We start from the raw sequence: 13,301 nt of genomic DNA, 5'->3' as shown, positions 1-13,301 counted from the left end.
TCTTTCTCTCTTTCTTCCCCTTCCCAAATTAGTCAGAAACCTGATTGTCAGAAATCTCCTGATCCCTGCCTGAGTCATGTCCCCTTAGCAGGTACAGAGAAAAAGAAGTGTCTGGGTATGAATCATGGGCCATCATCCCTGAGCCGCCTGAGCAGACACTGGCATGTGTAAAATATTTTGAAGCAAACAAAACGCCCTTGTCACTTTACATGTGAAAGCACTGGACTGAGCTGAAAGGAGGAAAATGCTTCTCTCTCACATAAAATGGAACAAGGAGTATCCCTAACAATAGAAAGAATCAGGATCATGGTTTTAAAGATTTATTTGAGGGAGAGAGAGGAAAGAGTGGACGTGCCAGGATCTCCAGCCACAGCAAACGAACTCCAGACACATGCGCCACCTCGTGTAGCTGGCTTATATGGGTCCTGGGGAATTGAACCTGGGTCCTTTGGCTTTGCAGGCAAGCGCCTTGACTGCTAAACCATCTCTCTAGTCCATGTTCGTGGTTTTAAGCAATGCTGAATGTGTGGTTTGCTGCTTCCATAGTAATTCTTGTGCATGTTTAAGAAAAGAGAGGAGAAAATCAAACCAGTGAATTGATCACTGTAATTTTTAGTCATCTGTTACGTCTTGTTTGTGTGTTTGTTTTACAAGGTAGGGTCTCACTCTAGTCTCAGGCTGGCCTCAGACTCACAGACCTGAGCCTCCTAAGTGCTGGGGATTAAAGGCGTGCACTACGACACCCAGCATCTGTATGTCTTATTTATTTACCTATTCGTTTATTCAGTAGAAACTTTGTATGGACACATCATGTGTTGGTACCATCATTTCTCTCCTCCCTGCCCCCACCCTACTGAGGGCCCTCTTTAGTGGGATTGCTGGAATTCCCTATGGGGTTGTGGGTTATGAGTTGTGAGAGCAGCAGTCATTGTGTGTGGTTGTGGGGGGGAAAGGGGGACATAGCCTCTGGATAATCCCTCTCCGTCTGTGGCTCTCTTACACAATCTTTCTGCTACGTCTTCTGTGTTTTGAGTCCATGTTAGTGTTGTGCTCCTAGCAGGCCCGGGTGCTGCCCACTTGGGGTTCTGACTTCATGCAAGTTGAACGCCGAGTTAGACCTGACTAGACCCATTTTTTTCCTTTGGAGCTCAGTGATCTTGAATCGCAAGCCTTTCAGAGCAACCCTTCAGAATCATATCAAACCTAGAATTCCCATGCCATAGATTTCACATCAGCCATTAGTTATGAGGTTAATTGTGTCGAGAGTCTAAATAAATTTCCATCTGGAAAAGACAAAATTACACGTGTATGTTATATAGTACTTTTTAACAAGCTTCATGAGATGCACACTAGAATCAAATGTGTTCTTGAGACCGTAAGAAAATATATTCTAATTCTAGAGATAACGACAGGGACTAACACTTATATTTAAGTAGCAAATGACTCAAGTTAAAACTATGGATTTTTCTTAAAGCAGAAGTGATCAGGGGAAAAGTTACATATTGAAGCATTTGCAAAATATATAAATAGGCAAAAAAAAAATGAAACTCACAGAAAACACAAAACAAAGCAAAACCTAGCAAGTAAATTGAAAACCCGCTTTAACAGTGATCACTCCCAGTGACCTTGATTTGTATGTATTAATTTTAAATGTTGGTTATATATTTAAGTTACAGAAGAGATGCAAATTCCTTCTGTTCATTCAAATTATACAGGCATAAACAGAGAGCAATCCTTTTGGTTTCCCTAAAATGTTTCCGTTTTATTTGTTCATTCATTCATCTATTCATCTGTCTATCTATCTAACCATCCATCCATCCATCCATCCATCCATCCACTCATTTGTAGTTCTGTGGATGGAATCCAGGGCCTCATACTTGCTAGGAAAGCATCAGAGCTCTATTCTTTTCTCTAGTGAACAGGTCTGGTGTGTATTATGCCACGTATTTTTCTGTACTTATAATAAAACATACAAATATTTAAAGAATATATATTATGCATAATGTATAACCATACACATTCTATATGAAAAAAACTTATATTACTTTCACAATGTTCAGGGACTGCCTTTTAAAAGCATTTACGTAGGTATTTATTAAGAGGAGAGAGAATGAACAAGATATAAAAGAAAAGGTACACTTGGTCCTCCTGCCATTGCAAATGAACTCTAGATGCATGTGCCACTTTGTGCACCTGGCTTTGGGTACTTGGAAATGGAGCCCAGGCCATCAGACTTTACATGCAAGCAACTTTTTAACAGCCGAGCCATCTCTCCAGCCCCAGGAATTGCATTTTTAAACTTAAATATAATTTCTTCTAAGACCAAAATGTAGATTTTAGCCAGCGATTCTCCAGCCTTGATGCACACTGGAACCATAAGGTGAGCTTGAAAACAGAAGAAAAAAGATGTTGTCAGAGCCCCACCTCCAAGGGACTGCGGTTCACTTGTCCTGGGTGGGGTTTTGGCATCTGACTCTCTGGCTGACTCTGATGTGTAGCTCGTTAGAACCACTGATTTAAGCAACCCAAATGGGCTGCAATGGCCAGTGGCATGCCTGAGTGGTCCTGGCATGCACCTCAAAGCAGGGTCCTCTACTGAGGCTCCCTCTGTGCCAGGCAGGGGAGACCCGGGATGCGCATCTGAACTTTTAAGTATCCCTAGGAAATTAGCTAACTGAAAAAAAAAATTATTTCTTTTTCTTGAATCATATTACAGATTGTCAAACCACTGCAGAAAGTCTTACCAGGGCCAGGAATTTCAGAAGCCAGGTCAGTGACAGAATCCTGGATTAAGGCCCTGCAACCTTGGAGTTGGCCAAGCCCTGGAGATCCGCCCTTGCTGGGGCAGAAGGAGACTTCCCCAGGGCATCACAGGAAGCCACACCCAGACCTTGTTCCTCTCTGGTTGTCAGAAGTGCCTTCTCAGTGGGTGTAAAAAAAAAAAAAAAAAAAAAAAAAAACTTGTTTGGCGTCTTGGATTGGGATGGTTTGCAAGCTTCCCGAGCCTGTTTGCCTGTCTGTCCAGGTATGTTCATTTAGCTGGCTCACTCATACCGCACAACTGAGGGACGCGAGACAGTGGGGGGCGGGGCACACAGCACAGAGCTGTGGGAGATGTGGCCCCGCTTCTCACATGTTTTAGTGGGATTTTAAAAAAAGCCCAGTCAGCAGGTTTTCAGTTTTGAAATTACTTAGAAACTTCTGTCGCCTGTAAACGGCCCTTTTTCACCTTCTCACCGCACTTAGTTTGGCCAGAAGTTTTGAGCTGTTTCGTGTCTTTGACTTTAAGAATGCATCTGAAAATAAAAGGAAGAACACGAAAGGAGAGAAAGGCAAAGCAAAGAACGGAAGAAAAAGGGAAAGAAAAGAGGAAAAAGAAGGCTTCAGCAAACAGCCCCTGGTGGGCGTGTGTGTGTGTGTGTGTGTGTGTGTGTGTGCGTGTGTGTGTGTGTGTGCGCGCGCGCGCAGACAAGGCCACGTTAAATCGGAGTGAAGGAATAGAAAGGAAAGAAACAAGAAGGCCACATCAGAACTCTGGTCTTTTTTTGTAAAAGGTTACTACCATTACGTTTCTTCTATTTAATATATATATATATATTTTTGATCTCCCAAAAGTTAATTACCAAGCGTTTCAAGCAGATGGGTGAGCGGTTGGACAAAGTCAGAATAAAGTGAGAACAGCTCTTTCCCACCAAGCACGGGCACAGCTGCCCCTGGGGGCGTGAACATCTTAGGGGGGACCTCTGGGCTCTGGGTCGCCTGCACATCCCTTGCAACAGCTGGAGCAGGGGGACGGTCAGACCTCGCCTCTGACGTCATGGGGCGGGACCGCGTCTGATTGGCTCTCGGGGAAGCTGGGCGGGGCGGGGCGGAGGAGGGGGAGGGGGAGGGGGAGGGGGAGGGGGAGGAGGGGGCCTGGGAGAAGGAGGTCGCGGGCTCTCCTGGGCCGTGGCAGCCGAGTGTGGGACCTGAGAAGTGGGTTTTGGTTTTGTTTTGTTTGCTTTTTGGGTTTTTTTTTTTTGTTTTTTCCTTTTTCTCCAACACCAATGGCTGGCTGGGGAGCGGACGCGGCCCCTCCGCCCGGGATGCGCGCGGGGACCCCCGCCGGGACCCCGGGGCCGCTGGCTGGCGTGCTGTGACGGGCTCGCCCCGGGGAGGGGACAGGTAAGGGGTTCGGGGCTGGCTTCCGACTGGATGCCTTCACACCCCGTCAGCTACTTGTGTTTCTTTCGGGGACGTGAGTGGTCTGGCTTTTGTGAAACTCGTGCTCACACGCACACGCACGCACGCATGCACACACACACACACACACACACACATGCACACACATGCACACACGCACACACACGCACACACGCCACGTTTGGTCATTCCGTCGTGAAACCCAGTGATTTTGGACAGCTCTGTCTGTCTGCGCCCCTCCCCCGAAGAGGGAATCCCGGGTGTGTGTTTTCATCCAGTGTACAAGCCACGGGTTTGAGTTCTTTGAAAGAGAAATTAAGAAAGGAGTTTGTGTCTTTCCGCTGGAACTTGGGGTGAAATAGTTTTTGGAAGGAATGCTTAAGAGAGAGGTGGGGGGGGGAGAGAGGGACTGCCTTCTTCCTGCAAATGCAAACTTTGCAAAACGTAGCTGCTATTTGAACACGCTCTAGCTCACCCCGTGCAGCAGAGAGAGGGAAGTGGGGTGGTTAAGGATCCCCCAATCTGGGACGTTTTACCGGTGACTTGGGACCATGTGCCTTTAGAAAGAATGTGAAACGCTGTTCTTACTCGTCAGAACATGCTAGCTCAGGTTCTTAGAATAATAGAGAGGCTGAGGTTTCTTTTGGCTTCTTTTCAACACACCCATTTGTAAGGAAGCGAGTTCTGTGTGCTAAGAGCTAGCCTGACTCCAATTAACCTTGCACGATACCCCAAGGATTGGGGGGGTCCTTATCACCGGTGTTAGGGTTTCACCTTAGCTAGACGACTGCTCTCAAAGGAAAAAAAAACTCTTTTTTTTTTTTTTTTTTTACTTCAAGCGTGGAGATGTAACTCGTGATTATTGTAGCTTGAGCCTGGACTCCATTCTACTAGAAAAGACATTGACAAGGGCTGTTTCTGGATTTTTGTTCTGTAAGATGTATCTTAGATACCTGCTTTGAGATAACTTGCTTATCTCAAAGTGAGATCAAACTGTTTGTGTTGAAAAACAATTTAGCAACAATCAGTTTCAGTGTTTAAAAATGACACAGGAACTGTTAACATTTGTTAAATGTGTGTGGAAAAAAAAGGGGGAATTTAAACGCTCTGAAACTGGATGTGAGGATTGTTTGACCTTGACATAACAAAAACTGAATACTTCTCATACTTAGTGACCAGACAGCTGAATAGAGTATCATTTATTTTGTTGATACCAGTAAAATAAAGAGAAATGCTCGGAATTTGACTATAATTTATTATAGGGCTAATGATTAATCTGTTGGACAAATGTACTTTTTAGAGTCAATTTTAAAAAAGAGTTTAAAAAAATATCCACATAAAAATACCTCAGTTCCATGTCTGCTTATTATCTTATTGGAGTGGAAATTTTATTTTCAATGAAACAATTGTTTTTTTTTTTTTTTTTTTTTTTTGAGGTAAGGTCTCACTTTTAGTTCAGGCTAACCTGTAATTCACTATGTAGTCTCAGGGTGGCTTTGAGCTCATGGCGATCCTTTACCTCCTGAGTGCTGGGATTAAAGATGTACGCCACCAAACCTGGCTCAATGACACAATTTTTTTTTTTTTTTTTTTTTTTTTTAATTTTTATTAACATTTTCCATGATTATAAAATATATCCCATGGTAATTCCCTCCCTCCCCACCCCCACACTTTCCCGTTTGAAATTCCATTCTCAATCATATTACCTCCCCATTACAATCATTGTAATTACATATATACAATATCAACCTATTAAGTATCCTCCTCCCTTCCTTTCTCCACCCTTTATGTCTCCTTTTCAACTTACTGGCCTCTGCTACTAAGTATTTTCATTCTCACACAGAAGCCCAGTCATCTGTAGCTAGGATCCCCATATGAGGGAGAACATGTCAATGACACAATTTTTAAAACAAACTGCACACTTAAGTCATTTGGGGACTCTCAAAACTGCATTAACAAGGATAAACTTAATAACTGGCTGCTGGTGTTTGGGTAAAGGAGAATATATTTGTTAACTCTTCAGCAGCAATGGTGTGTGTGCCGGGCTCATGGCCACTCACCTGGTTACTAGTTAGTCACCGAGAGAGCTTTCCTTGTCACTTGCCACAGCCCTGTTGTGTGTTCCTGAACATATTATTTGTTCACTATTATCTTGTGTGGGTTTGTTGCATTTCAGAGAATATTTTAGCCTTAGAAGCCGTACTGTCCATTGACTTATAGGGGAAGAAGTCTTCACGCTAGTTTTGCCAATGAGCTGTGGCCTTCATGGAACCTACCTTTCCAGGTGCTCAATGGAGGATGTATCATGACTCAGTGTATTACTACAGCTGTTTAAGACATTAATATGGTTATACATAGTAAATCTTATGACTATTCAAAGACCTTGACACAGTAATCTTAGGCCTAGAGACATATAACAAGGAAACATGCATTCTGGATGAAGATTTATAAATATGTTCATTATATTGCTACCTATGATATGAAAAAAATTGGAATCTGTTCATTGGTAAATGTTTCAATAAAATATTCAATCTGTCCCTCTGTTGATCTTGATAAAACTCAGTTGCTAAAATTTTTTTTAAAAGATTTATGATTGAAAATATACATGTAAATAAACTTGAGTAGAAAAGCAATATATATTACTTTTCTACATATGCATTCTATATATATGATTTTGTTTATATATGTTTATATATATATATATATATATATATATATATATATATGAACAAAACCATATATATATGGTTTTGTTTCTGAGATACAGTCTCACTCTAGCCCAGGCTGACTTGGAACTCATCTGTAGTGTCAGGCTGGCCATGAACTCACAGTCATCCTCCTGCCTCTGCCTTCTGAATGCTGAGATTAAAAACATGCCCTACTACTCTTGGTGCAATATATCTATTTTAAGTATTTTTATTTAGTTATTTGCAAAAGAGAGAAAGAATGAAAGAATGGGCACACCAGGACCTCTTGTCACTGCAAACAAACCCCAGCTGCATGCACTGCTTTGTTCTTCTGGCTTTACATGAGTACTGGGGGATTGAACCCAGGTCAACAGGTTTTATAAACTAGTGCCTTCAACCATTGAGCCATCTCTCCAGCCTTCCCAAGCAATATTTGATAGTATATTGAATGCATAGAATATAAAATCAATGTAGACAACATTCATTTACTCACTAAAGATCAACTAATTACCATACATCAAGCATTGTTCTAAATAAAAGCTTTGGACAGTGCCAAACAAGGCATCCTGTTTGCTTATAAGTTCCTTTGGTATCAATGAGTATATTTACTATTATAACATATGCTGAAACACACACACACACATAAATAAATTTCTATGGAGTAGAGTTGTACTCTTGTGTTTTAAATATTTTTCTCAATATTCCCAAATTTTCAATGGAAACTGTTACTTTTATTACCACCAAATAACTATTTCAAAAAATATATCTATAAAATACTATAAGCAAAACCAAAAGACAGCTGCTAGGCGCTGTCATTGTTCATAATAGCACACCCTTTCCAAGGATCATCATTAAAGTAGTGAGTTTGTAATATTGCTGTCATTGGGATGTTGGTGCCCCTTTTATTTACTGATCCGCCATTGCAAACAAACTCCAAATGCAAGAGTCACTTTGTACTTCTGGCTTTAGGTGCGTACTGGGGAATTGAACCTGGATTGGATCGTTAGGCTTTGCAGGCAAGCACCTTAAGTACTGAGCCATCTCTCCAGCCCATATCTATGCTTTTAAATAAGCCACACAGCTTAGGCTAATTTGTTATAGCAACTCACATAGATTAAGACAGAGATAAGTTAACAACTCTAAAAAAATGATCTCCAAGGGCTGGAGAGGTGGCTTAGCAGTTAAGTGCTTGCCTGTGAAGCCCAAGGACCCCGGTTCGAGGCTAGATTCACCAGGACCCGCATTAGCCAGATGCACAAGGGGGCGCACGTGTCTGGAGTTCATTTGGAATGGCTGGTGGCCCTGGTGTGCCCATTCTCTCTCTCTTTCTCTGCCTCTTTCTCTCTGTCTGTCACTCTCAAATAAATAAATAAAAATAAACAAAAAAAATTTTTTTAAATGATCTCCAAGGAAAAATAGACATAAGTAGACACTTCACAAAGGAAATTATACCTGAAGTTGTGGGAGGGAAAATAAGTGTAAACCTTCCAATAATCAAATTATTTCAGACTAGTAATATATAGTTTATCATAGACACAACATGGGCAAGCAAACCAAAATATGTGGGTCATTAGAAAATGATACTGAACAGTGCAACTGATATGAAAAGTAAAAATAAAGTTTCAAAATTATATCCTAGTCTGGTTAAAAAAAAAGTTGACCTATTTTGTAGGTGAGAAATAAAGCAGATTTTAGTGGTTCTTATGTTATTTCTATTAGTATTAGCATTGTAGTATTAATTTGTATGTTAAAATTTTTCTCTAGTGCATACATTTTTAGTTATCAGAAGAAAATAGTCACTTTCCTGATTAAAAACAAAACAAAAACTGAAGACACACAACTTGCCCCAGAATGGAGAACACATGGGTGTATTATCATCTCTCCCACGTGACACGTAATTCCAAGTCAAGTGTCGTTTCTAAACTGTGTTTGCTGGTGAGCTCCTGGGGACTTAGGGGAAATTACAATGTGGAACCAAATGGTGCTCACCTGACCTCTTCTGTTCCTTCCTCCCTGTTCTGGAGATAATAGTGGCTGACTTTAGCTAGGCTCACTTTCGTTTCCTGTAGGTCACATCTGCCAGGACCTGATGCTAATGGGCAGTAATTAAATACTGCTTAGTTTATCTTTCTAATCTACTTACTCAGTATAAGGCCTTTTTGCTTGGGGAGGATGAATCCAACTACATCCTTCCAAGTTTTCAAGCTTTTCACTTTGTGTAGGGTAGGTAAGAGAAATCGCAAGTTTCTCAGCTATAAGAAATAAAGTGAAAACGAGTTTTGAACTGCGCTTCTTATTTTACTTTATTTTATTTTTTAATCTTTTTGATTTTCAGAGGTAAGGTTTCGCTCCAGCCCAGGCTGACCTGGAATTCACTATGTAGCATTAGTGCAGCCTTGAACTCATGGTGATCCTCCTACATCTGCTTCCAAAGTGCTGAGATTAAAGGTGTGCACCACCATACCTGACTTGTTTTAATTTTTTAAAAATATTTTCCTTTATTAGAGAGAGAGAGAGAGAGGAGGGGATGGGTGCACCAGGGTATCCTGCCACTGCAAATGAACTCCAGATGCATGTGCCACTTTGTGCATCATGCTTATGTGGGTCCTCGGAAACAAATCCAGACTTTTAGGTTTTGTAAGAAAATACCTTTATCTTCTAAGCCATCTCACTGGGGAGGGGGGGTTCTTTTTCTTCTTCATCTTTTTCTTTTTAACTATCTGATGTATTTCTATTATCTGTAATGGGGCAAGGACAACAGAAGCATCCAGAGTCACCTCAGTCTAACAGAAGGCAGACGGTTGGGCTCAAAAAGAATTTTAACTGCAAATGAACTTGTACAACAAGGCATTTTTAAACCTGCTTAAGTCCGGAGAGATTTTCATTGTACAATGTGATTTTATATCAGTAACTTGGTAGATATAACAATATGGATGAAGGAAGAACAATTTAATTTGTATTGAAATAAGTTTTAGACATAGGAATCACGAACAGTGAAAAGGGGTCACAATAAATTACAAGTGGAGACATGACTTTATTATCAAAGGAAGCTCTTGACCCGGACGCTCGATCATTCTTGCTGGCTTCCTTGTAATATTGTTGATGGTTTGATCTGTCCCACATGGGTGCTTATAAACTATCCGTAGTCATACTTAGCTTACAGACCTCAGGGTAATTTAAACATGTATGTTGACGCAACTTAAGTAATTGGCATATAATAATCTATGCTTATATTATATTGTCATGTGCTGGAGTAACTTTTAGTCACTAAGAAATAATACTTACTTATGTCATATTTATAACCTTTTTCTTTTTTCGAGGTAGGGTCTCGCTCTAGCTCAGGCTGACCTGGAATTCATTATGTAGTCTCAGGGTGGCCTTGAACTCACGGTGATCCTCCTACCTCTGCCTCCCGAGGACTGGGATTAAAGGCGTGTGCCACCACACCCGGATTTATTTATAACATTTTAAGTCATCCAGTAGCTTTCAGAAATAAATCTTGAGGTCTTAGAAATTTAAGTTTTCACCCAGTGTACACTGGTAAGCCCTTCCTTTATTTCATCCAAGATCAGTGATGTAAATGATTGTCCATCTTCATCATCTTCCTAGGAATGTGATATACTTTAAAGGTCATTCTTCAGAATTTGAATCTTAATATGCTTATTTGATTCATATTTGTAGCCCAGGGTAATGATCTGTGAACAGTCTTTAGAAAATATTTGATATCGCTCATTGTTATAACATTTGATTTTTCAAGTCCATAAAGCCTTTCAGCGGCTGAATGCTTTCCAGTTTAGTTACAAATAATTCTGCCGCCTCCTTTTTTTCAATATTTTATTTTTGTTTATTTATTTGACAGAAAAGGGGGGGGGAGACAGAGGGAAAATGGGTGCACCAGGACCTCCAGCCATTCATTGTAAATGAACTCCACACGCATGCACCCCTTGTGCATCTGGCTAACATGGGTCCTGGGGAATTGAACCTGGGTCCTTTGGCTTTGCAGGCAAATGCCTTAACTGTTACACCATCTCTCCAGCCCTCTGCCTCCTTTTTACTGTATTTTTCTCTGTTTTGTTTTTTCCAGGTAGGGTTTCACTCTAGCCCAATCTGTAGTCTCAGGGTGGCCTCCAAGTTATGGCAATTTTCCTACCTCTGCCTACCAAGTGCTGGGATTAAAGGCGTGCGCCACCATACCTGGCTCTTTTGCTTTTTAAAAACATTTTTATGCAGTTGGGAAGTTGGCTCAGAGGTTAAAGGCACTTCTTTGCAAAGTCTGCTGGACCTGGGCTAAATTCGCAAACCAGTAAAACAGACACAAAAAGTGTCACAAGCACTTGATGTTCATTTGCAATGACAAGAAGCCTTGGCTCCTCTCCCCTCCACTGAACACTCATGTGCACATACAAATATATCGTTTTATGGTTACTTATATAGAAAATATTTGCCCTGGTTCTGTTGTATAAAAAAGCAGCTTCACCAATCATTTAAATAAAAATGGATGGAAATGATTAGCTGCACAAAAGCATTATTAAATAATCATTATGAAGAAAACATGCTTATAATTTAAAGGTAAGATTTTTGTGTCAGTTATGTTCTCGTTGGTTGCTGGGACAAAAATACCCAATCAGAAGCAGTTTAGGGAAGGAAATAGATTTTTGTAGTTTATAGTTCCAGAGTATAGAGCCCATCGTGCTAAGGAGAACATGGTAGGAGCAGAAAACCCTCGCTTCATGTCCAGCAGGCAGTAGGGGAGAAGGAGAGGAAGGGGATGGGGAGAGGGAGATTAGAAGCAGGTCTGGCCTGTAACACCTCAAGACCCGCCCCCTGTGACACACTTACTCCGCCATGGCTACACCTCCTAAGCTTGGCCCTGCACAAGGATGTGGAGATCATTAGTTTTATTCTTTTATTTTTTGTTTTTTTTAGGTAGGGTCTCACTGTAACCCAGGCTGACCTGGAATTTACTATGCATTCTCAGGGTGGCCTCAAACTCACAGCAATCCTCCTATCTCTGCCTCCTGAGTGCTGGGATTAAAGGTGTGTGCTTTATTATTATTATTATTATTATTATTTCATTACTCTCTTTTAAAAAATATAATTTATTTTTACTTATTTGCAAGCAGAGAGAGAATGAGAGAGAGAGCACAAGCAAGCTCCAGGGCCTCTAGCCACTGCAAATGAACTCTGGATGCATGAGTCACTTTGTGCATCTGTGGAATCGAACCTGGATCCTTTGGCTTTTCAGGCAAACATTTTAACCTCTGAGCCATCTCCCCAGCCTGGGGATCATTATATTTAAAACATGACAGTCGATTTGAGATGTGTAGGTGTTTTAAAAAGCGTGCTTTCTGGACCAGGAACATCCATATCACTAGAGCTTGATACAATGAAACCTACCTAGTTCTTCATATGCTAATAAAAAATAAATACATTAAAAAAAAGAAATGCAAATGCTGAGGCCCCACTGCAGACCTGCTTGTTGAATCAGACTCTGGGGAGACCGTGCTTGGCAGGCAGGAGAGCAGAGCCTGTGTGTACCAAGCTCTCCCTGGGAGTCTGGCCTGTGATAAATCCAAGAGGGAGGTTGAGGGAGGCTCCTCTGCTGGCCCTTCGCTGGCCTTTGATAGGCAGGCCTGGCTTACCTTGCAAGGATGGCAGGGAAGATAACACCATTGACTTCTGCTTCTAATACCTGTGTGTTCCCACTGAACTGGCAGCAAATGCAGCTCACTTAAGACACAGCATTTTAAAAGCAGTCAAAATACAGGTCAGCTTTATGTCATTTGCTTCCTGGTGACAGATTGCCTTTAACAACAGAATTAAGTGTTTGATAAAGAGAGAAGGGAGAGCTTGTTTCCGCCCTCCCCCCAACATCCATTGGTTAAGGGTATGATTTTTAAAAAGACAAAAAACAAATCTGAATCTTATGACTCTCAAAGAGAGCATGTGGGTAGGGAAGCAAGTTTTCCTAGACACCTTTCATATCTTCAAAGATATAGGAAATGATATAAATTTCTGCCATTCATTAAATTTGTCGTTAATTGGGCTGGAGAGATGGCTTAGCGGTTAAGCGCTTGCCTGTGAAGCCTAAGGACCCTGGTTCGAGGCTCAGTTCCCCAGGAACCACGTTAGCCAGATGCACAAGGGGGCGCACGCATCTGGAGTTCGTTTGCAGTGGCTGGAGGCCCTGGCACGCCTATTCTCTCTCTCTCTGTCTCTCTCTCTCTCTGCCTCTTTCTTTCTCTCTGTCCATCACTTTCAAATAAATAAATAAAACAAAAAAAATTTACAAAAAAATCCCCCACAAAATGAGTTTAAAAGAAAAAAAATTGTCATTAATTTACCCAGTGAAATTAGATTCCTGGCATATTTTATATTTTATAGTGCATCTGTATATCAAATAGGCTTTGCTCTTTTTTAATATTTGGACTT

The 13,301-nt window shown here is 41.2% G+C and overlaps 1 protein-coding gene across 1 annotated transcript in view; it reads left to right on the top strand.

Moving 5' to 3' along the window:
- The first annotated feature begins 4,015 nt into the window (after window positions 1-4,015).
- The window catches only part of Atp10d (ATPase phospholipid transporting 10D (putative)), a 103,646-nt gene continuing 94,360 nt past the window's right edge, over window positions 4,016-13,301 (top strand). The window contains exon 1 of the mRNA XM_004658844.2: window positions 4,016-4,164. The gene's annotated coding sequence lies outside the window, so the exon portion shown is untranslated. The remainder of the gene's footprint in view (window positions 4,165-13,301) is intronic.

This window comes from Jaculus jaculus, chromosome 11 (genome assembly GCF_020740685.1).
Source record: "Jaculus jaculus isolate mJacJac1 chromosome 11, mJacJac1.mat.Y.cur, whole genome shotgun sequence".
Classification (NCBI taxonomy): domain Eukaryota; kingdom Metazoa; phylum Chordata; class Mammalia; order Rodentia; family Dipodidae; genus Jaculus; species Jaculus jaculus.
Note: the sequence above shows the minus strand (reverse complement) of the source record. Positions and strands in the feature narration are given on the sequence as shown.